The sequence below is a fragment of the Cherax quadricarinatus genome, chromosome 14, assembly GCF_038502225.1.
Source record: "Cherax quadricarinatus isolate ZL_2023a chromosome 14, ASM3850222v1, whole genome shotgun sequence".
Lineage (NCBI taxonomy): Eukaryota > Metazoa > Arthropoda > Malacostraca > Decapoda > Parastacidae > Cherax > Cherax quadricarinatus.
The window spans coordinates 2,362,044-2,387,500 of NC_091305.1; the positions used below are offsets into that span (position 1 = coordinate 2,362,044).

At 41.9% G+C, this 25,457-nt stretch overlaps 1 long non-coding RNA gene across 1 annotated transcript in view; it reads right to left on the minus strand.

The window, feature by feature from the left end:
- LOC138852671 (uncharacterized) overlaps positions 1 to 25,457 on the minus strand; it is a 96,553-nt gene that overhangs the window by 70,372 nt on the left and 724 nt on the right. The gene's annotated exons all lie outside the window — the stretch shown is intronic.

Consider the following 25,457-nt stretch of genomic DNA (forward strand, 5'->3'; position numbering starts at 1 on the left):
CGTACACAAACCTCACAAGCATTAGCAAACCCCAACTTAACGTCATCTAAACGCTTCTCAGAAAGTTACTAATTACTTTGTACTGTTTAACCCATAATTCGGACCTTGTTTTCTGCTAAATAATAATAAGCTTTGCCGTCCATCATTGTCGATTCTCTCTACACATAATTCCTTGTGTAATCTCAATGAGCATTAAATACATCTTCTACATTTACTTCGAAGGTGTTGAGGTTTGTCATATTTCGAGAGCAACAAACTACTACAAACGCTGAAAAGGGAATAAGCTACAAATGACAGAATTAAACAGGAGAAAGAGTGAGTTGGACGAGGATGGGCTGAGAGGTGGTAAACAGGTACACAATGGAGCAGCTGTAAGTTACAGACGACGATAAGTCAGAGGGATATCGCCAAGTATCAGCCTGAGGGAGGTTAGGAAGTTGACTGACCTGGATGTATTAGTTAGGGCAGATCCCCACACACACACACACACACACACACACACACACACACACACACACAATGAATATGAATCTGAGTACGTCTGGTCGGTAGGTTGTGGGTACTCACCTATTGGTTGTTCAAGGGGTCGATTCGCAGCTCCTGGCCCTGCCTCTACGCTGGTCACTTCTGTATGTGTACTCACCTAATTATGGTTGAAGGGATCGAGTCACAGCTCGTATATATGTGTGTGTGTGTCGCCGGAGAGGGGTCTGGGGAGGGAGAGAGAGGGGGAGAGAGGGGGGGAGAGAGAGGGGGAGACAGAGAGAGACAGAGTGAGAGAGAGAGAGAGAGAGAGAGAGAGAGAGAGAGAGAGAGAGAGAGAGAGAGTCTAGCCACAGCTGACAATATTATTTGCTCGTTATATTTGCTCAAACGGTTGCACTCTCTGCGGAAACAGCCAATGACAGCAGCAGACAATAAGGGTTCCTAGGCAGAAACTCTGCTCTTATATCTCTCCAGTGAGCGCCCTGAAATCTCCCACACAAACCAGCAAGAGAGAGACCTGTGCACTACCTGTGAGATACCTACATATATATACAACACTCCTGATTGATTCACCGAGTCCCGGGGTTCGATCCCCGGTAAAGGTGGAAACACTGGACGTGTTTCCTTGCACCTTTTGTCCCTGTTCACCTAGCAAGCAAGTAGGTACCTGAATGTTAGTCGACTGGTGTGGGTTGCATCCTGGGGACAAGATTAAAGACACCCAATGGAAATAAGGCTAACCCTCCGGGGGTTAAAAATCCGAATAAAATCTTATCTTTCATTAATTTAACCTCATAGTTAAAGAAAAATCGGGCAGTTTCTACCAATATTAAACAGAAGTTCATCAATAACAGTTGTAAAACTCAACGAGAATCATTCTTGCTTCTATGAGGCGCAAGTGTCATTTTTCCCTCAGTACAGCGTGGGATGATGGACCTAATGTGCAGCAGGCTAGGTAGTAGTCAATACAAACTACTGGAAAAAAGTATTGTTGTCCATACGACCCAAAATAGATCAACAACGGACCGTTCGTGGCCAGTAACGCAGAAAGTATTCGATGGGATTATTACTCGTTAATTTATTTTAAGCCTGTAGATTATAGAGAGGGTCATTAAGGTTGTATGTGATCGTAATCTGTCAGGAATACTTTGATCACGAATATGGCATTATGGGATTAAATTCTGAATATGTGTATATACACTGGGATATACACCACTCCACGTATATATACACTGTTGCTCTCTCACATGCCTCCATCTTGGCAACAAATGGCTTTGAAGACAATAGTATAATTTATACGAAGATTCTGAGGCCATATTTTTATTTACTCTGATATAACGTGATAAAGTTTGGCTAACATCAATCAGCTTTAACCAATTTTTTTAAGCAGCATCAACTATACACAATTTTCACTGGTTTCTGAGAACACAGGGATCACCACACACACGTAGTTATTACAGTCTTCTTACTATTCTCGACTGTAATTTCAGTATTTTGTCTCTTTTCGGTAGCCTCCTCCTGTGCTGCATAAATAATAACAGATTATAGATTGTGGAAATTAAATGGATTAAAATTCTATGTTCCCACTGTATTTAATTCTTTGTAAATAATAACGTAAATATTATAAACATGCATCAAAACAAGAGAGTCTCGAGGATCGTCGGCACGATATCCATGACAGATATTGCTACCTCTTTCGAGATATATAAGTTATCCTTGTAAGACCCTTGTTATTATTAACACTAAAATTGTTTACTCTCAAGTGTGTAAAGTTCTCTCAAAGTCACTATTGAAAGAAAAAAAATATTGCATTCACGACAAGAGAGAATTTCTTGGGAGCTATATTTAAAAATAGGTTTAATAATAATTTTTTTTTCCCACTTGGGAATTATACCTGGAGAGGCGAGTATCTCTCAGTGTGTATTTCCCGAGAGGTGTGTGTGTATATATATATATATATATATCCATGGGATATATATAGTTCTCAGTACATGTAATACTAATGGTTATAACTATAATTATAATTTTTAAAGGGGGTGGACCGGTAAGCCAGCTGAAGGCCTCAGTCAGATGACCAAAAGCTCCAACTGCGGGTCATCATATGATTAGCCCTTTGTCGGGCAGGTCCGCGTCAGAAAACATTGTCCTGTTTCCTGACGAACCTACCTAGCCTAGCCTAACCTAGCCTAATGTAACCTACCTAACCGAACCGAAACTAATACACTGACAGTTGTATACCTCTGTGTATACGCAGAGATTTCTATAATCCTTTATTTTTTAAGGAATTAAAATCTTCTAAACTTATGGTACGTGGATTACATGAAGCATCTAGTGCAATCATCCCATGGCATATTACCTTGCCAATGTTATTACATTTCCGAAACATCTAAACGACTAACTAATGTAAATATTAACGCCTCGGTGGGAGAGTGAGCACACGAGTGAATAAGATCCAAAAAATTATCCAATAAGTGGCTGCTAGAGTGCAAGCATAGTGGCAGAGTAATGGAGATGGGAAGAGGCCGCCACTGTGGCACCGTTTCAACAACGAAGTAGCTTAGAAAATATGAATTAGAGGAGGAACTGATGGGGACATCATACCGAACATAAAAACTTTAGCATCATATGCAAAGTGAAAATAAAAAATCACGCAGATCTGTAAACGTGAATAAATGATTTAGAAAATCGACAAGAATGTTGGACTGGACACATCGACTAATTGCCTCAAACTCATCTTCCACTTTTCTCCACAGTGGACTGAAGATGTCACTGGCTCGCGAAGCACTGTGGACACCATAGATCTAAGACTTAGCTTCTTCGGAGCGCCTAACCCACATCTTCACAAGCAATTAAATAAAGGTGCTGGTCTATGACGAAGGGAGGACTTAAAGAGATGGTAGTAAATCTTACACTGAGGAAGGAGAGACGGAGAGAAACTAAAAGCATAACTTACACTAGAGGTGTCGAAGTGGTGAACAGTGGTAAACTGTTCCCAAGAGGCGAGACCAGGACGAGGGAGTGGAAAAGTGGAAGACAGTGGAAGCTAGAACCTTCTTCAGTTCTCTTGCTGTGGAAGTCAGGACCTGCCAGGCAACACACCTGAGAGGGTGTTGCATATTTTTATATTTCATTTTATTATGCCTATGTTCTTTACGAGGGGATTTTGCTAGGTGCCTTGTGCATGCTGAGAACTTGACTTGGAAGACTGGGGGGGGGGAGAGAGAGAGTGAGTTAGAGAGAGAGAGAGAGAGAGAGAGAGAGAGAGAGAGAGAGAGAGAGAGAGAGAGAGAGAAAGGAGAGGGAGAGAATGAGATGTATTTTATTAGACAAAATTGGATAAATTTGCAGTGTGGCGCTATTTTTCCTTGTCATTTTCCAACTCACATTATGGATTTCGTAATCTGATAATGAAATCTGTCAGCCTATTTTTCTTTCCTTTCGTTTTAATTAACATTATAGTACACGAACACGTTTAACCCAACACTTGAGTACTTCCAGCAGACACTTGTTTTCTTAACACAGGTTATGATACACCAGCAGGATAGGAGTTATCTAATATTTTCCATGGCTGCGACTCACACCAGTCGACTCACAAACAGGTGCCTCTTTTAACTACCAGGTGGACAGGGGAACCTAGGGTGTAAGAAAACTTTCCCTTAGGTTTTTCCCCGTGACTGAGAATCGTACCCCAGACCTTGTGATTGCGAGTCGAATGCTCTTACCAGTGCACTCTTTGGTCCCTCGGCTGACTTGGGGCGTGGGGGTGGGGGCAGAAAGAAAGGAGGGATGTATACCTCGATCTCTCACATACTTTCGGTGTAAGACACAGCTGAAAACTACGAATGGATTAACGAACGAATATGAAGAGTGGAGAAAAAAGACCCACTAACACACTTGAGTAACTTTAAAAAAAAAAAAACACGTAACTTAAAAACAGCGTTTTAAAGTATACACAAATGTTTTTGCTTCCTCGCGAAGCGTTTTCACACCAGCACGACGTTTCTCTACTTAGAAGTGTACGGCACGCATCACGTTCTTTTAAGACGACCGTTGAGTTGCTTAAGGACTTGGTGCTAGTGAACTTGAGTCGTTCTTGTACTAAAGTGTTAAGTTAGTCGTGGGCTCGATACTTGAATGGCAGTACTTTCGGTTTACCTCTGGAAACTTTGGGCATTTTTTCCTCACATCTGTTGTCCCTGTTCACCTGGCAGAAAGTAGGCACCTGGGTGTTAGCTGTCCGGTGTGGGTCGCATCCTGGGAAAGAGGATCAAAAGACCTCGAAAGAACAGAAGAGAGAAGGAGCACTGTGGCAGGTCTACTGGCCTATGCTAGGCAGGTGCAAGTAACATCCACCCACACCTACTCATGTACCTTAGTATAAATAAGCCACCCTGACAGGCTTTCTTGCATTACCCTGGGTTACTATCCCTCCGGCTTAAAGAGCGCATTCTTGCGTTCCTAAACTTAACAACACCGGCGTTCCTCAAGACCGTCAGCTCTTCCCTCCGAAATCCTTCCGTTGTTCCAGCAATGGCAATTGGTATTTTTTTCATGATGATTATTGTAAATGAAGGTCTGTATGTCTCGCCCTCCTTCATGGAAACACGGAGACCATAACAATTGCCCTGGCTTATGCGGATGGCTTCCATTACGCAAATGACCGCCTCTATTCCGGACATAACAATTAACAAATACTGATTGTTGGGGGGATTGTGGTATCAGAGGGTGCGGCCGCCTTAGATGGAATTATACCTCTGTAATACTGTATAAGTGATGAGGGAGGAGAAGAAGGGAGAAGAAGAGAGGATGAGATAGATGGATGGAGAGAGAGAGAGAGAGAGAGAGAGAGAGAGAGAGAGAGAGAGAGAGAGAGAGAGAGAGAGAGAGAGAGAGAGAGAGAGAGACTTCAATACAAGTAAAATGTCAGTGGCTATAACCATACAATAATAAGGAGGGATGTTAATGTTGCAGTTTTATAACTGTAGTGTAAGCGCGTCTAGGGCAAGACAGGAATGATGGTGAAAGTTTTTCTTTTTCGGGCCACCCTGCCTTGGTGGGAAACTGCCGATGTGTTAAAAAATATAAAAATAAAATAAATAATAATAATAATAATAATAATAATAATAATAATAATAATAATAATACATAAATGTTATCGAGGCCCATGTACACTTGTACAGAGGTACAATGGACTTATTTTGTAAATAAATATTGTTCGTCAGTGTTGCACAAGACAGTGCTACGGAATAATGTCGGATGTTTTATATACATACAAGGGGATACATACATACATGGAACAGTGATACTAACGTGGAGAAGACTCATATTATTCAGGCAGTTCCAGTTTAATGGAAAGATCTGAAAAGTCTAACTTTGCTCTAGCGAGACAACCAGGACCCTGCTGGCGTCTGCTGGCTTCCTACTTGCTCTACAAGGTCCTTCTTCCTACAAGTTCCTACTTCTACACTAGTTGCTTCCTTCTGCTAAATCCTACTTTCAGACAAGTTTCTTCCCACTACAGTTCCTACCAAGAAGTTCCTATACCCATTCCAACTACACCCTTCTAACAACTCATTTTCCAATTAGTTCCTACTTACTAGTCCCTATTCCAGTTCCACCCTCCTACAAATTCCTATTCCTATTACCGTTCCTCCTATCCACCAGATCCTGTTCTCATTTCAGTTTTCTTTTCGAGCAATTACCTTCGTCTCTGCCCTCTTAATTCCCGTTTACTCTATTTAAATCATCCTTCTCAAAAAAATAATTTTTATTTTTGAGGACGAGATTCTCGTACTGATGTTGATAGCGCCAAAACCATTAGAAGTTTTTTTTTTTTTTTACAAATAAGTTCAAACGTTGGGACTCGGTTTTTAAAACTCGTTTTATCATGTAAACGACGTTTTTATTCCTTAAGAACTAAACCAACTCTATTCCTTCAAAGGTTGATCTTTAAAGCCTTTCTGAATGCATTTGAAAAGGTTCAAACACCCACATATTAAGGGGTTTAAACCTCAACACATCAGGGGGTTCAAGACCCCTTCCTTTCCTTCCGTGGATGCAGTCAAATATTAGGGTACACACAATTTGCAACTATTTTTTATTCCGAGAATGTTTCGCCCAGAGATGAGCTTCAACACTGGCTTAACAAAGCTGCCCGCCGTGTGGCTCAGCCTAGTCAAAATAACCTGATTATGCAGTTACAGTACATGACGCTCACAATACGGCGAGATTCACACCCTTAGCTACTTCAAGGCCGTTCTTATCCTGTGCAACACACGCTGAATGTAGATAAATGGTTCAGAGAACCGACAAGTTGATATATTAGACATGTGCAACACTTGGGTATCTTTATTGAGGAAACGTTTCGCCACACAGTGGATTCATCAGTCCATACAAGGACAGCGTTGAAGAGCAGGAGCACCAACATCTTGGGATCTTAATACAGGGAATTCATGCCTAACCCTTGGGCACGACCTACTTCCATACTGGACAAGTGTGACACCACCTACGACTGCTGCACCTCTCCTGCCTACGGTATATAAGCTACTCCCTCGCACATATGCTGTATTCTTTTCAAGATTGATGGACTGATCACATCGACTCGAGGCTGAGGGACTGATTGCCTCAAACTCCTCCTGTTCTTCAACGCTCTCCTTTTTATGGACTGATGAAGCCACTGTGTGGCGAAACTTGGTGATTTATGGTGATGTGGCGCTTCATGGAGGCCTTACACACACACACACACACACACACACACACACACACACGTGCTCACACCACGGACAGACATACACACACACGCATGCACATACAACAGGCCTAGTGTCTAATCGACATGTGCCTAGGACCAAATGGTAACTAACTTTCGATCAAATCTTCACATCCACACCCTCCCAACCACACCCTCCCAACTAGATTCTCACTATCTGCCCATCCTATCCGTCGCCTCCTGACAATCCTCGTCTCCTCACCCCCTTTGATCCTGGTTATTCACGACAAAATTAAATTACAGTGTTTCCCCGCGTTGCATATCTCCATGAATCTAATCTGCGTTTCCTGAATTAATACTCAAGACGAAAGAACCACTTAATATGACCAGGGCGCTGCAAATAACACATTCGTAATATATTTTCATCCTTTATGCGCAGCGGGCGAGAGAGAGAGAGAGAGAGAGAGAGAGAGAGAGAGAGAGAGAGAGAGAGAGAGAGAGAGAGAGAGAGAGAGAAAGTGCAGTGCGGCATTTACCAAAATTTTGTTTACTCTCTTCATACCCCCAAGGAATAGTCCGGACTTTTCGAATAACTCTACCAACCTTAGCTTACTATCCCAAGTCTAGCCAATTCACCTGTTGCAATGCCCCCTAACTCTCCCTTCTCATCCCTTCCCCATCAATACAACCCCTCCCCGTCAAAACACCCCTCACCAACCTCCCCTTACCTCTTACCACATCTTCCTCCCTCCCATCTCCCTCCTCTCTCACCCAAGCACTTGATTTACTCCGGCATAATTCACTTCACACGACCTCTGCTACGGGTAATTGGGTTAGCCAGCCTTCTCAGAAAAATCCTGGAGCAGCGACACACGCACTTGTAAGTCTCCTGTAATTCTTTTCACACGCAATATATTTCACTGTTAATACCGTGACGTGAGGGATAACGAGAGAAGGACAGGCAAGGTCACGATAGTCGCCCCTCAAGTCTGGCTGGGAGCTTTGTGGAGTGACAAAGACGACTGAAGAGAGGGAGTTTGTGGAGACATTTCGCCCTTGGACAGGCGAAGCGTTTCATCTAATGTCCTGAACTATACATGTCTTTTTCCTTCATCTTGTCGGTATCACTATGAATTTTTTCAAGTTTCTTGTCTAAAGAAGTCCGTCTTCAGGCGAAAGTTCCCAAGGTTCCTTTCCTGCAGTTGCAACCTTTTCGCCACTTGTCGCCTTTTCGCCACTTGTCGCCTTTTCGCCGAGAATGGTGAGGTAATAAAGAGCCCGTGAAGAAAATGGGAAACACGCAAGACAAAAACATTACTCGATAAAAGGCACTGGTTGTTAAGACTTATTCTGGGGATACCTGTCTGACACACAACAACATTTATGGAATCCTGGTACGGAGAATAAAAGATCCTACAACTCGATTGCTATATGTCTGGGCCTGACGTGCTTACATTGGCGGGCCCCACCCACCTATGACCACGTAAGCTACTGCTGCTGCTATGTTCCACTTCTTCCACAAATGGCTCGGCTCTCGTCTCTCTCAGACGTTTCCTCCTAGTGGGGGGCGAAACGACTCTCATTACAGATTTCCAGGTGATGCACATTCATCAAAAGATTTACACAGAGCGAAACGTTGTCACAACAAAAGCTAAATCTGCATCTCTGTCTTTATTACAGAATACCCGAGGGTTTATTTTTGAGGTTATATGTAGGGAAAACCCAAATACTTTTACTGATACTGTTGTAAACCCTGTGTATGTATGTGTGTATGTGTGTGTGTGTGTGTGTGTGTGTGTGTGTGTGTGTGTGTGTGTGTGTGTGTGTGTGTGTGTGTGTGTGTGTGTGTGTGTGTGTGTGTGTGTGTATGTCTGTTCGTTAACACAACGTTATCCCGTCAACCCAGCGTCATCCCGTCAACCCAGCGTCATCCCGTCAGCCCAGCATCCCACAGCTCGTCTCATCTGTGGAGTAATCAGCCGTAATGAGACAGGCACAAACAGTGCTATCCCACCACGTCATAAGCAGTTATCTTCCCGAACTCAAGCCCCATAATATCAGCCATAGTGACCAGAGCATCAAGAACATCAATACCTCCCACTGCCAGAGGGCAATATCAGTAAACTCTTATGCATTCTCTCGTCTGTAATAACTATCATTGCTATTATCGATATTTTAATCACTGTCATTAACATTTTTACCATAAATCTTTTAATTATTTTCATTATTATTATTTTTAATTACCGATACTGTTATTAATTTTTTTTACAAAGAGTATTCAAAACTCAAAGGTTTTTGTTGTAAAAAGAATGGCGTGATAAAGGAAAGATTTCGTCCAGCAAGTATAGAGACTTGGATCATCAATACTGCTTTGTCTCAATGGGATCGGAGAGCATCAGTCCCTGAAAGAGAGGTCCCACAAGTTTTCTTATAGCACTGGATTCTAGTCTCCTTGGGGCTACTAGAGACGCAGCAGCTGCCTCTGTGTCTCTAAGTCAGTGAAATATACGATTAGTAGTACCTCCCTGGGTGCTTGCTGTCTACCAGTCTACTATATATATATATATATATATATATATATATATATATATATATATATATATATATATATATATATATATATATATATATATATATAGCCTCGGAGAAGTGGATAAAAAGGCTTCAAAGAAGAATATTTGGATTTCTTCCTGAAGCTGTTTGAATATATATATATATATATATATATATATATATGTATATATATATATATATTATATATATATAATCATGTTTACATATACATACATGCATATGAAACAGGGTTGGCATTAGGGTGGTGAGGGTGGCAGTAATTGAATGTGACGGTCCCTCCTGGCTGACACACACGCTGATTGCCTGTAGGGATCCAGGCTCGACACAACCTCTCAGGTCCTGCTCTTATTAAAGGATACTTTCCAGAATATATCTACGTGGGGGCCTCAGTAAGACAACCCAAAGCGCTCGTGGCACCTTTCATAGAGAGTCTTGGCAGCACTGTTAGTGTTGAATATTACCTTAAAGTAACATTCTGGATGGTGTCTCTCTTTACTGTACTATTACACAGTGTAGCTGCTACCCATAGGAGTCAGTTATATCGCTCCTGTCTGCTGCCTCTTCTGCCTTGAGACGCCGCCTGCCCTACATCCCACTTCCTTGCCTTGACACTCCTACTCTGCCTCGACGTCTAGGGAGAGAAGTAATTATTGCATTCGAAACTCATAGGCTCATTATAAAGACTAAACCTCTTTACGGTCTCTCTCGCACGACTAGGAAGGCAGGATTACGTGCGTGCGTGCGTGCGTGCGTGCAGGTAGAGAAGGATGACGGAATAGGGAAGGGTAAGACTGATTGACAGAGGAGGGAGAGGTTGTAAGAGAGGGAGATCTGAGGGAAACTAGAGAAATAGCGAGGAAGTGTAGAGAGGGAGATGATAACTGAAAAGAAAGGAAAGGAAGGTACAGAGAGAGAGAGAGAGAGAGAGAGAGAGAGAGAGAGAGAGAGAGAGAGAGAGAGAGAGAGAGAGAGGTATGGTAGAGGAATGGGAAGGCACGTGTAGGGATAGGGTAGGGAAAGGGGAGATATAATGAATAAGAAGCGAGATGGGTGGGAAGATAAACATTTATGAGCGAAGTGCATTAGGGGAAAGATGCTGGGGAAAGAAAAGAAGAGGAAGATATCGGCGAGATAAAGAGATGAAGTACGAAGAGGAGGAGATGGAAGAAGAAGAAAAAAGGGAGAGGAGGAGGAAAAGAAACAGGAAATGCAGAGTATAAGTAACGGTGTTATGCACCACAAACTTAATCAAGAAGTCGTTCAAGGCTGACCGTAAAGTATTTAACAAATGCCCTAAATCACTCACCGGTCACAGATTTATTACAAGATCGATCACACGAGTACACTGAGTGCACCTGAACACTGTGTACACACCAGACTGATCATACGCTACCTTCTGTGTGGTTGACATCTATGTTAATCAAAATGAGATCAATTGGTACCCAAATGTGAGCAACTTGTCTTTCTTCTGATTAATACTGACAGGGTGTTTGTGGAGTAGCACAGGTACAAAGGACAAGAAGGAAGCTTTCGTTGTGGCAACTTTGCGCTCTACGTAGAGCTTCATGAAGTCAGATTGACGCGATAGATTTTACATAATATAAAATTTGGTTTGCATCAGAATAATTGGTTTAAAGCCTATAGATTTTGTGAGGGCTGATTTATTGGGTTTAAAGATTACACGAGCGTCATTAAGGCTGCATGCCACCTGGGAACCTCCCTTCAAGGATACCATAATGTCCAATTTAGGAATTTAAGCATATAAAAAGCTTTTACATAGTAAGATACATACCACTCATTGTGTATACGTTATTGCTCCTAGTGTATATACCTCAGTAGGGATACTCTTCAGAGTATATCCAAAGAAATAAAAAAAAGTAATTGCGAGACAAAATTTGAGTAAACCATACCACGGGCGGGATTGAACCCGCGGTCAGTGTCTCTCGAAACTCCAGACCGTCGCTGGTTCAGTGGCTAACGCGACGGTCTGGAGTTTTGAGACTCTCTGACCGCGGGTTAAATCCCGCCCGTGGTATGGTTTGTTTGCAATCGTGTCATTACGATTTCGTGAGTCAGAATTTGAGTACCTTTCTAGAGACAAATACCGATACATTTTCCGTGTGAAACAAAAAAATATTTCGATTTTCCTCATTTATGCAAGGTGAGAAAACTAATCAAAAATATTTCCCACGAGAATTTATGTCCCAAAGAAAGTGCATTGATTGGTGGAAAGCCGAGTGCAAGACAGAAACAGGAAAACACAAGTTTACTGCGTTTTTCAGTGTTATGTCGAAACAGAATAAATTGTATTTCTGTTCCTGTTGACGTGTGGGATCCTGCCTCTGTCAGAACTATTTTAAACACAAGTATAGTTCACTGAAAAAAAAAATTGTAATTAGAAATCTCAAGGACCACTGTCAAGTCGTGCCTTGACAGTGGTCTTGGAAGGAAGCTATCGTCTGCAGTTGCCGGACCGTCGTACTGGGGAGAGATGTGCGGGAGCTTCGTTGGGCCGCGAGGCCAAGTTTCGTTGGGCTGCGAGGCCACGGCAGCTCCGTTGGGGACTCCAGGCCACGGCAGCTCCGTTGGGGACGCGAGGCCACGGCAGCTCCGTTGGGGACGCCAGGCCACGGCAGCTCCGTTGGGGACGCCAGGCCACGGCAGCTCCGTTGGGGACGCCAGGCCACGGCAGCTCCGTTGGGGACGCCAGGCCACGGCAGCTCCGTTGGGGACGCCAGGCCACGGCAGCTCCGTTGGGGACGCCAGGCCACGGCAGCTCCATTGGGGACGCCAGGCCACGGCAGCTCCATTGGGGACGCCAGGCCACGGCAGCTCCGTTGGGGACGCCAGGCCACGGCAGCTCCGTTGGGGACGCGAGGCCACGGCTCCATCATCGCCACGAATGGAGCGACACGACGTCAAACGTTCATTTTCCTTAATGAATTATTCCAGCCACTGTACTGTGAATTTTTATTCTCCACAAACACACAAAACATCTTAAACATCAGATCAAATACGAAAATAAAACAGCTGCTCCCTCGACCACACTTTTTAAAAGACTTGAAATTAAAAAAAAAAAAAAAGTTTTACACGAGCCAAAACTTTGGTATGAAAAGCTACCCATGGAAAAAAAACTGGCAAATTATCAACCAATTATCTTACTTTCAGAAGTTGTTAAACTTATATAATCAGTAATTCGAGATTAAATAATCGCAGGATACTTTAAGGAAAAACTGGGATTTTTCTGATGGGTTATACGCGAGGGTTAAATACAAGTTGGATAAACCTTCTAATTATCCCCACATTAGCCCTGGATAATTCGCAACTAACCTATAGTAGGTTGTATAAATCACAGCTAATCCTCAGTAGGTTGAATAATTCACAACCAATTCTCAATTTGGATAATACACAACCCACAGGACGGTGGATAAATACTTCAAAGTTGGGATTTATATTGTTTGTATTCTCTTCAGCTTTGCTAATATCCTTATTTGTTTGTTTGCTTGTCTAATGGTGTGTATGATTTTTTTGATAAAGGGGTCCAAATTTGTAGAAATTTGACGCTAGTTGGAAAGGAGAAAGATGGGCAGGAGAAGATTAATGATCCGAAGGAAATCTGAGAGTTCTGAGGAGAAAGAAGAGATCCACAGGTGTGAGTATGCATGCAGTGGCATCTTGGAGAGGGGTGCCACGCAAGAGTAAACAGTTTATACTATAAGAGTGCCAGGAAGCATAGCCAAGGTGAAAGACGTGTCTGACAGCAGACACCAACATTCAGGATGATGAGAGATGTGGCGGGGGAAACATCACGGATGCTGGGAGGTGTAGCAGGGGAAACATCAAGGATGCTGGGAGATGTGGCAGGAGAAACATCACGGATGCTGGGAGATGTGGCAGGAGAAACATCAAGGATGCTGAGAGGTGTGGCAGGAGAAACATCAAGGATGCTGAGAGGTGTGGCAGGAGAAACATCAAGGATGCTGAGAGGTGTGACAGGAGAAACATCAAGGATGCTGAGAAGTGTGACAGGAGAAACATCAAGGATGCTGAGAGGTGTGGCAGGAGAAACATCAAGGATGCTGAGAGGTGTGGCAGGAGAAGCATCAAGGATGCTGAGAGGTGTGGCAGGAGAAACGTCAAGGATGCTGAGAGGTGTGGCAGGAGAAACGTCAAGGATGCTGAGAGGTGTGGCAGGAGAAGCATCAAGGATGCTGAGAGGTGTGGCAGGAGAAACGTCAAGGATGCTGAGAGGTGTGGCAGGAGAAGCATCAAGGATGCTGAGAGGTGTGACAGGAGAAACATCAAGGATGCAGGAGAAACATCAAGGATGCTGAGAGGTGTGGCAGGAGAAGCATCAAGGATGCTGGTAACAAACATAGCAGATATTACAAGAAAACATTTAGTCGATTTCTGGCCTCAGCTATTTTCTGTTGCCTGCGACAAGCACATTACAAGGAACGCAACATAAACGACTCAACGAGACGACACATTGTAGAAACATCCGACGACAATACCGCAAGCTGGAGAGCAAGTTGATATTGGGTTAACGTTTCGCTCATATTAAACGACTCTACGAAGCTCAACGCTTAGAGAAACGCCACCTCTATTACGCCTTTTGTAACCTGTCGTTGACTTCATTTTATATAAGGAACTGCTAACAGAACTGTAAAGTTCCGGAGGAATTTTATTAGGATTAAAGACTGATCATCAAAGGTCTTGTCTAGTGAACTTTTAAGTCCTTCTGTGAACTTATTTTCTATGTATTATTTTCGTTGGAATGTGCTAAACCGGAAGGGGTCATAAAGAGGCAATCATATTTAATTTGATAAAAGGCGACGGAAAGGGGGGGGGGAGAATTAGTTCCAGTTCCCTCGATGAAGAGCCCTTCAGCGGTACCGAGACACACCCTTGCAAGCTTCACTGTGTAAGGATCAGCAACTCTGGAATTTATCATTAATGTTGCAGTTTAAAAACTGTAGTGTAAAGCACCCTTCTGGCAAGACAGTGATGGAGTGAATGATGGTGAAAGTTTTTCTTTTTCGGGCCACCCTGCCTTGGTGGGAATCAGGCAGTGTGATAATAAAATAATAAAAATCATTTTGCCAAGTTAATTTTCCTTCCTGTAAGTCTTTATTGTATCTTCCGGCGTCTCGGAGATGGTGTGTGTGTGTGTGTGTGTGTGTGTGTGTGTGTGTGTGTGTGTGTGTGTGTGTGTGTGTGTGTGTGTGTGTGTGTGTGTGTGTGTGTATAATTTTTTTTATCGCTAGGAGAGCTAAGTCATCTAACATTGTCATGAGACACTTGTACTGTTTCCTGACGATTAGATCACGACAGGTTGCTTACATGTACGAGGAGGAACTTGTACTGCCACTCCTTAGACGCCATTAGTTACACTCGTCCCTCCTGATCTTTGATCTCCACGTGTTCTTTTCTGACTAACCAAGTAACTGTTGGACTATCAGATTCCTTTACAGACTAATTATTGTGATGAATGGTTTGAAAACCATTCATCACAACTGTCAGACACTGCAGCATCATGGGATCTTGTTACAAAGAATTCTTCAACACTTGTTCAACCTTTGGACGAAGATCAACTTCGACTAGTGGATGGTACCACTATGACCCCGCCTCCGCCTGCTTCACCTCACCTCACTACAGTATATAAGCCACGTCTACGGCCCTATGCTGTACATTCTACAAGATTGATGGACTGAACACATCGACTCCAGGCTGAGGGACTGATTACCTTATACTCTCCTCTTCTCCTTACGCCTTCCTCTTTGTATTGGACTGATGAAGCCAATGTGTGGCGAAACGTTTCCTGAATAAAGATTCCCATATGCTGCATAAGTGTCTCAATCTTCAACAGACTAATTATTCAACTAATTTGTCAACTTAGTGATTGATGCTATGATAGTTTGACAACCAGACTATTTAGCTATGGAAAGAGTACCATGCAACCTATTTCACACGTTTCGGTCTCCTGTATCTCCAATGTATCGTTATGTGACCAAACTAAAACCACAAATTCGTCGCCAATACATGTGACAATTACACAATATGTTATTGGCAGAAAATAATAACAGGATGACATAGCAATTATAACCGTGAATCATGGCATAAATTTGGCTCGGGTAGATTTATAGATCAATACAGATTTAGTGAGGCCACAATCCATTTGTTGCTTGTAATTATGGCTTTGAAACCCTACACGGCAAACAAAATATAAATAAATTAACTAACAAATAAATCAGGTGAACTGTGCTGCCTCGTCCACTCTGATTTGATGTTAAATGAAGCTCTCTATGTACTGATATATTTGTACTTACCTGTGTGTGGATGCAGGGGTTCAGTCTTAGCTCCTGACCCCTACCTCGTACCTGGTATCCACCTGGTTCACTCAGCGCACACGCACAAAGTGCCGCAGATGGAAAAGCTGGTGTGCCAAATCTCATCCAGGATTTGGCAAAATAGAGAAAAAAATGAAAGCGAAGTTCTTATCTCTTTCCTATTCGTTTTTTTCCTTACCTTCCTGCTGACTGATTACCAGCAACACAAACTAAGATAAACATTAACAATAATCATGACAATGACGAAAATAATCAATGGTGACTAGAGCAAAGCAATACTGAGGTTCTAAGACGGTCGACCTGGAAATAAAATTGGGAGCTTCAATCTAATTTTAAAGGGATGCTGGGAGAGGAGCCGAGATAGATCACAGCCTCCGTACACTCACGACTGTCTTGGGAGACGTCTTCACAGGAGCACGCTCATTTGTTCTCCTTCAAGATTTTTAGCGTTCTCGGTTAAGTTACAAGAAGATCCTGTTATCGGTTCAATGCCTGCGTTGTGCATGTGTGCATCTTTCTACACATACAACACACATGCAGCCACAATTAGGTGAGTACACACACACACACACACACGCACACACACATACACTTTATAGAGGCTATTCCACATATTACACTTTATTGAGGCAGCCCTGACATCCCATGGCTCATCTGTCTTTAATTTTCATTTGTCACTTCCACCTTGTCAATTCCTCTCAGTATTTTATATGTTATCATGTCCCTCCTATCCCTCCTGTCCTCAACCATTAACCTCACATCCTAGGACATTGTCCTTACCTCTGGGGTTAGTCTTGTTGCAAACCTTTGCAATTTCTCTAATGTCTTAAGGTGCTTGACCAAGTGTGGGTTCCATACTGGTGCTGCGTACTCCAATATGGGTCTGACGTGCACAGTGTAGAGTGCCATGAATGACTGCTTACTCAGATGTCGAAATTTTATTCTTAGGTTTGCCAGGCGCCCAGATGTTGCAGCAGTTATTTGGGTAATGTGCGCCTCAGGAGATGTGCTCGGTATGATACTCTCCCAGAGATAGTTTTCCTTGAGTGAGGTTTGCAGCCTTTGGCTCCCCTATTGTACACTAAGTCTGCGGTCTTATTTGACTTTCCCCAATCTTCATGACTTTGCACTTGGTGGGGGTAAATACCAGAAGCCAGTTGTTTAACCAGGCCTGCAGCCTGTCCAGATCCCTTTGTAGTTCTACCTGGTCCTTGTCCATTTTAATTCTCTGCACTAGCTTCACATCATGTGTAAACAGGGACTCCTCTGAATTTATCCCTTCTGTCATGTTATTCACATATACCAGAAAAAGCACTGGTCCTAGGACTAACCTTTGTGGAACCCCGCTCGTCACAGGCGCCCACTCAGACACTACGTCACTTACCATCACTCGTTCCCTTCATTTCAGGTATTTCTTGATCTATTGCAGTGCCTTTCCTGTCATTCCTGCCTGATCCTTTAGCTTTTGCACCAATCTTTTGAGCGGAACCGTGTCAAAATCCTTCTTCGAGTCCAATGTGTGTACTCACCTATTTGTCGTTGCAGGTGTCGAGACATAGCTCTTGGCCCCGCCTCTTCACTGATCGCTACTAGGTCCTCTTTCGCCCTGCCACTACATCGCTTGCCAGACTATTCCACTTCCTGACAACTCTATGACTAAAGAAATACTTCCTAACATCTCTTTGACACTTCTGAGTTTTCAACTTCCAATTGTGACCCCTTGTTTATATGTCCCATCTCTTGCTCATCTTATCTGTGTCCACCTTGTCAGTTCCTCGCAGTATTTTGTAAATAGTTATCATGTCTCCCCTAACCCTCCTGTGTGTGTGTGTGTGTGTGTGTGTGTGTGTGTGTGTGTGTGTGTGCGCATCATATGTGCATGGGAACGGAGAAAACTTCTGGGGAGCCAGTGAAACAAATGGAGAAATAGTGAATAATTCGCCCTGTAACTGAGGTCCTCGTCAGCACAAAGTTGAGAACTTCGCTCACAGTGCTGAATATTTTTCGATTTACCCAAATGAAAAGTATCCACGCTCCTGTGACGTCACATTTACTTAATAAGAGACACAAGTTCAAATGATTGTTTAATTAAGCCTCTCATTTCTAAAAAAAAAAAAAAAAGATTAAAACACCCGTGTGAGGATAAAAAAAAAAGCCGCATTTATGAGAATATTGTGCGTAATTCCGGCCAGCATTTAATATATTAAAGCGCATTGCCTGCCAGCATAAATCATGACGTAACCTTCGTTATTTCAGCATTTTACACACACACACACACACACACACACACACACACACACGTGTATGTGTGAGTATTTTAGCGCAACGAGATCGTGTACGATATCTGTTTAAAACGAGTAGAGTTAAAAACTCCGTTATATAAGGTATAACACCCGTTGTAAATACTTATAAAAACCGCTGTAAAACAGCGAATTGGTAAAACTTGCGATTTTGGGTTAAATAGCAACGCTCTTCTTGCCGAATAGGGCAAGCGAAAATTTGTGTAAGCAATAACTTCGCAAGAATCATTCAGAACCTAATGAAAAAAAATATATTTTGCTGTGTTTGTTGATTATTAAATTACTGTGAACTTATACAAAATATATTTAGCTGGATTAAGCTAAATTAAATTACGATTATAGTAAGTTTTCTAAGGTTCTTTTGGCACAAAATAAATTTTTACATTAACATAAATGAAATGTCTAAACGTATAAGAAAATTTTGAAAAGGTCATATAAATATATATAAATATATATACATAATATATATATATATATATATATATATATATATAATATATATATATATATATATATATATATATATATATATATTCCACTTATCAGAGCAGATTATGTCATGAGCGTAAAAAAAAAAAATTCTTATTCCGGGTTCAATTTGGTGTTTTAGCTGCTCAACTTTAAGTTGATTATAATTCATATTACTTGTAGCCGGATTTCCATATTCGTGTATTTTTGAATGTAAGTGTTACAACTAATCTTTGTGCAGAGGTCGTGACATTTTACCCTGGACAAGCATCTGCTTATATTAATCCAGTGCTGGTTCACTGATTTTATAAGTAAATTATTAATTATTCTAATTAATTTCATTAGTAGTAGTAGTAGCGTCAATTATTACTATCAATAATAATTTTATTGCCGACAGTATTACTGTCGTATCTATGAAAACCTCTAAACTGGGGTGGGTTATGCAGCTCAATGATTGGTTGAGACTCGATCCTCTGTTCTCGATTCGCAAAACACGCTTCTCACCCGGCTGTCTATTCTCCCATAAGGATAATCAATTTCACCTGAAATGCATTACGTACGAGCATTTGTGTGTGCTTAAAATGCAGTGGTTAATGTCAATATATGTTAGGTTAGGTTAGTGTATACTATTCTATATTTTAACTTTTCAGGCAATGTGGAAATTGAAGAGAGTAAAGAGGTGTCCCGCAGCTCGGTTGGTAGCGCACGCAGCTCACACACCGAGGTCTGTAGTTCGATATCAGGTACGTGTAGAAACATCATGGCGTGTTTCCTTAACACACCTACTGTCCCTGTTCACCTAGCATTAAGTAGATACCTGGGTGTTAGCCTACTGGTGTGGGTCGCATCCTGGGGACAAAACTAAATTTTACCCGAAATGCTCTGGATAACCAGGGACTATCTACGTAGTGTGTCACCGTTGTCAGCTATGGTCTGTGTAAGTTGTATCATGTACTCGTAGAAATATAAAAATTATTAAAAGAGGAGGTAAATTGAAATTTTGAACGTGTAGTTCCACACGCCCGGCTTCCCACCTCAACGTAAAAGTAACCCGGGAATAAGAATGTCCGCGAATTCCGGGTTGCGTTCAGAAGTCGAGTGTTTGTGGCAGCTGCAGTGCGTTAATATATTCTGCTGTTTTAGCCTCTGCGGTGACGTAAGGATCCAGGGGGGACGGGGTGGGGAGGAGGGAGGGGGTGGGGGAGGGGGAGAGATGGAGGGGGAGGCATACTTACAGAAACTTCAGGACTGTAAGAATTATTCAGTGGCACCAGCCAGGGATGAAGCAGTGTTGGAGGAGCTGGCTGTGTTGGAGGAGCAGCTTGTGTTGGAGGAACAGCTTGTTGTGTTGGAGGAGCAGCTGGCTGTGTTGGAGGAGCAGCTGGCTGTGTTGGAGGAGCAGCTGGTTGTGTTGGAGGAGCAGCTGGTTGTGTTGGAGGAGCAGCTGGTTGTGTTGGAGGAGCAGCTGGTTGTGTTGGAGGAGCAGCTGGTTGTGTTGAAGGAGGAGCGTTGGAGAACAAAGTCGCTAGCAAGGAAAGAAGAACTTGTTCCATGTTCTCTTTGCTCTCCTTTATTTGTTGTTCTTTTCCTCTCACTCTCTTCCTCTTACTTCCACGAATCTCTCTCTCTCTCTAGTTCCTTCCTTCCTAACTTCCTTCCTTCCTTCATTTCCTCCTCCCAGATACAAGGTAAAAACTTTTAAAGAAGAAATTACTTTTTAATATTAGCAAGTTCCTTGTCATGTATTAAATCAGAATTTTATACCCAACTTTTATGCCGAATCAAATACTCGACTCCCTTTTTTCCCCTCTGACTGTTAGGAGTAATACGAGCCACGTATTATATAGATTAATTTTTAAAAAATTGTTGGGGGGGATATTGATCACCGGAGAGAAAACCGATTGTCGATTGTAGCAGATTGTGTTAATCCTGGCTAATAACTTCATCTTAATAAAGAGCTCAGGTTAGACTCGGGTCGGTCAGCTTACTTCTTAGAAGCGCAAAAGAAACTTATGTTGATAGATGAAGGATTCGTGGGTAAAATTCGTGCGGATTTATTTGGTCAAAAGTGTATGATTGTTTGTCGTTTGATTGTTCTGTGTAAGATTGTTCATAGTGCATGATTGCCCACAGTGTATTACGCAGTGTATGATTGGAAATATAAACACATATGCAGTATAATGTGATCCTTTATTGACTACGTTTCGCTCACACAGTGGGCTTTTTCAAGTCACAAACAGAACTACCTGAATGGAAGGAATGCGAGTATTTATAGTCAGGTCCAGAATGCTGAGGTCAGGTGAAGAATGCTGCATCTGATGATGTACCAAGTGGAGTTATAGAGTCTAAAATCGCATTCCTTCCATCCCAGGTAGTTCTGTTTGTGACTTGAAAAAGCCCACTGTGTGGGCGAAACGTAGTCAATAAAGGATCACATTATACTGCATATGTGTTTATATTTCCATTGTGTCGGTATTTTATACCATTTATTTCCACAGTGTATGATTGTTCAGGGTATGATTGTCCACAGTGTATTACCCACAGTGTATGATTTGGCTGACCTTCCTATAAGCTTTTCAATGGTTTTGATTATAACTGTCTTAGATTATTTGACAAAAGAAATAATTCCCTCCCTTGTCTTCTCCTAAACCCGCTCTCCTCTCACCATACATTTCTCTCCGCCTGTAGTTCACTACTAAATAAAACATTTACTAAACAGCACAAATCTACGGTGCTTACTGTCTACATTTTACAAGCCTCCTCTTCCTCCTCCCCGCCCCCTCCTTCCTCAACTGGTAGAACCATTCCATCTCTCTTCCTCAACTGGTAGAACCAATGCATCTCCCTTCCTCAACTGGTACAACCACTGCATCTCCCTTCCTCAACTGGTACAACCACTGCATCTCCCTTCCTCAACTGGTACAACCACTGCATCTCCCCTCCTCAACTGGTAGAACCACTCCATCTCCCTTCAACTGGTAGAACCACTCCATCTCCCTTCAACTGGTAGAACCACTCCCCACCTCCTTTCCTCAACCAGTTACACTCCCTCCCATGTTGCAACACCGGACAGGTTGCATCTCACTCAAGTGCCCCTCCTCCCTCCCTTCCCCGAATACATCGTTCAGGTCAGGGGGTAGGGAAGGGGGTGGTAAGTGTGCGCGTGAAAATAGCCTCAACATAAAACGAAAATTATTTTCAATGCAGCTTAATACATGTGTTTGAACTCAATTTATATCTTTTACATGTTTTGTGCTGCATGGGTTTTTTTTTTTTACGCCCCTGAATAGTATACGATTCGGTTTCGCACTGGGCTTGAACATGTGACTCTGGGGAGAGTTGTTGCAGATATTTGGAAGTCCTTGTGTGTGGTTGCATGTGTGGATAACCTGATGTTTTGAGACCCGGGAAATGCTGGGAGGAGACTGACCAGCTGGGATGGTAATCGAACGATGATTCCAGACCTGGAAATGTTGGAACGAGACCTGAAAATGATGGACGAGACCTGGAAATGCTGGAATGAGACATGAAAATGCTGGAACGACACTAGGAAATGCTGGAACGAGACTTAGAAATGCTGGAATGAGACCTGGAAATGCTAGAACGACACTAGAAAATGCTGGAACAAGACCAGGAAATGCTGGAATGAGATTTAAAAATACTGGAACAAGAGTCCAATACCGCAACAAGTGTATAAAGAATGTTTTAACAGTGGTGGCATCCACATCCACCTAAATTATATTCTGATCTATGGTCATCACTGTAGCTACCACGAACTCTGTCCATCACACCACTATTATATCTATCCACATATACACACTATTTAATAATTTACCCGACATTCTACTAGCCTAACATTCTACTAGCCTCATAACATTCTACTAGCCTCATAACATTCTACTAGCCTCATAACATTCTACTAGCCTCATAACATTCTGCTAGCCTCATAACATTCTGCTAGCCTCATAACATTCTGCTAGCCTCATAACATTCTGCGTGCCCCATAACATTCTGCGTGCCCCATAACATACTAGCCTCATAACATTCTAATAGCCGCATAACATTCTAATAGCCGCATAACATTCTACTAGCCGCATAACATTCTACTAGCCTCATAACATTCTAATAGCCTCATAACACTCTGCTAGCCTCATAACATTCTGCTAGCCTCATATCACTCTACTAGCCTCATAACATTCTGCTAGCCTCATAACATTCTGCTAGCCTCATAACATTCTACTAGCCTCATAACATTCTACTAGCCTCATAACATTCTGCTAGCCTCATAACATTCTGCTAGCCTCATAACATTCTGCTAGCCTCATAACATTCTGCTAGCCTCATAACATTCTACTAGCCTCATAACATTCTACTAGCCTCATAACATTCACAGTAGCGCCACGTCGCTACGTGTATCAACCACAATAATTCTCTCTCGAACCTTAACGCCAAAAAAAATTCTCTAACGAAAATGAACAGTTTTCACTTTAATCAAATTGTCTTACGAAACGACATAACTTTCACGTGGAATTCAACAACAAAAAAAAATTCTCACACGAAACACGAAATGTTTTAACGTTGTAAATGCTAAAGGATGAAGGACGGGGATTATGCTTGATTTTGATGCTTTATGGAACGATTTTCATTACCCATGAAGATCAGGGTGTACCATACATGTATACTACACCATTTCTCGGTCTGGTATACATAAGAGTTAATAAAAGCCGTTTGATATACTGTCACTTGGATATATTGTCCCGTTTATGCTTCGTTTTGTTGGTAATGTCCTAGGAAAGAGGGAGGGTATTATGTCGTGGGGTTATGGGGGGGTTGGAAGAAGAAAGATAAAAAGGAGGAAAGAAACGGAAAGGGAGAGGATGGGGAAATGGGGAAAGAGGGAGATAAACAAGCAAATCTGAGAGGGGAAAATTAATTAGGTATCGAATGCTATAAGATGAAAATGATACATTGTGGAGTTAGGCGAGACGTAGACGGGAAGGATGGACAGGAGGCGGACATCTTGTGTAACTAGAGGAGGGCCTCGTTCATACAGCAAGTTAGGTTCCGGGATACCGCTGTGAAGCGAAAATCGCTGTAAAGTGAAACAGGCTTTTTTCACTTTCAGACGTATATAAAAGCCTGATAACATGTTTATATTGTCATATATTAAATGAGCAATAGAGTTAGGCCTCAAAAAAAATGTATATACAGTACACACATTTACCTTAAATATTTTCGTTCTTTACTAATATCTAAGCACAACCCCTTGGACACAATACTAATTTTATAATGACTGACTGCGGCAGACGTTTTAAGGTGAAATTTGCATGCCTTTTAAATTATTATAATAAAAAAGAAGCGCTAAACCATAAGGACATGCCTTTTAAAGATTTATTTTTGCATTCCTTTAAAATTGATTTTGCAGGTAATTTAAAATATTTTTTTGCAGTCCTTTTACAATGAATTTGGCAGGCCTTTTAAAATGAATTCTGTCTACCTTTTAATGCGAATAGATGTGTACCAGTATACGTATGTGTACCGGTATACGTATGTGAGTGGATGGCCGAGATAAGCCTGGCTACATTATTATTGTTGGATATTCCAACCACTGGAGGAAATAGGAATGGGATAATGGGAATAGGAACAGGGGTTAGGCACAGAAATTAATTTTAGCAGATGAAATATAGGAGAGAATTTGCACTAAGACTCATTCAGACTGCGCGAGAAGAAAGATTTAAATCTTGTTCTATAGACTTGGTGGGGGACGATTTCTTCCATCTTTCTCACCCCCATTTGCGTTTTCTAGGAATCATTAGTTAAGGAGCTTGACTGATTAGTGATGATTGTAGGATGATTGGGGATGATTAGGGAATTGGGGAATGATTGGGGAATATAAATCGTCTCGACATATTAGTCATTCTGAACATAGGATACAAGGTTTCGAACCGGTTTCGATGGCTTTAAGCCATTTATGTCTAAATCTGTCTGTAAGTCTTAGTCCATCTGTAAGTTTGTCTGTAATTCTAAATCTGTATCTAAATCTAAGCATGTCTGTAAGATATGCTTAGTGAAACGAAGCAGCGAGCCGATAATCCTACGAAAAATTATTTAGCTTACTGTAGAGAGCTTTCTGCGGTATTATTTATGAGCAAAATTATCATATTATTCAACAATTTTTCTTGATATTTGAAATTCAAAACATTGACAAAAAGGGTAAATTATATTTTTTTTTTCGTTCTGCGTATAATAAAAAAATAATCCTGCATAATTTTAGTATGCAGTTCAAAATATAATTCAGGTATGGAGAACGATAATCGGTTGAAATTACACAAATTATTCAGCTTTATGCGCTGATATAACGAATGTACAAATTTAGTGAAGGGGGGGGGCATGGATAATTCACCCCTGAAAACATGTCACTGGTTATCCAAATTGGATAACATGACCGGTAATTTAGAAAGGATAACCTCTAAGCTGGATAACAACGAAAAGGGATTTAAGGGAAGATAACACCAGCACCACCAGTGACTAATCCTTGCGCGATAACACCACCTGTAATCTACGCAGGAT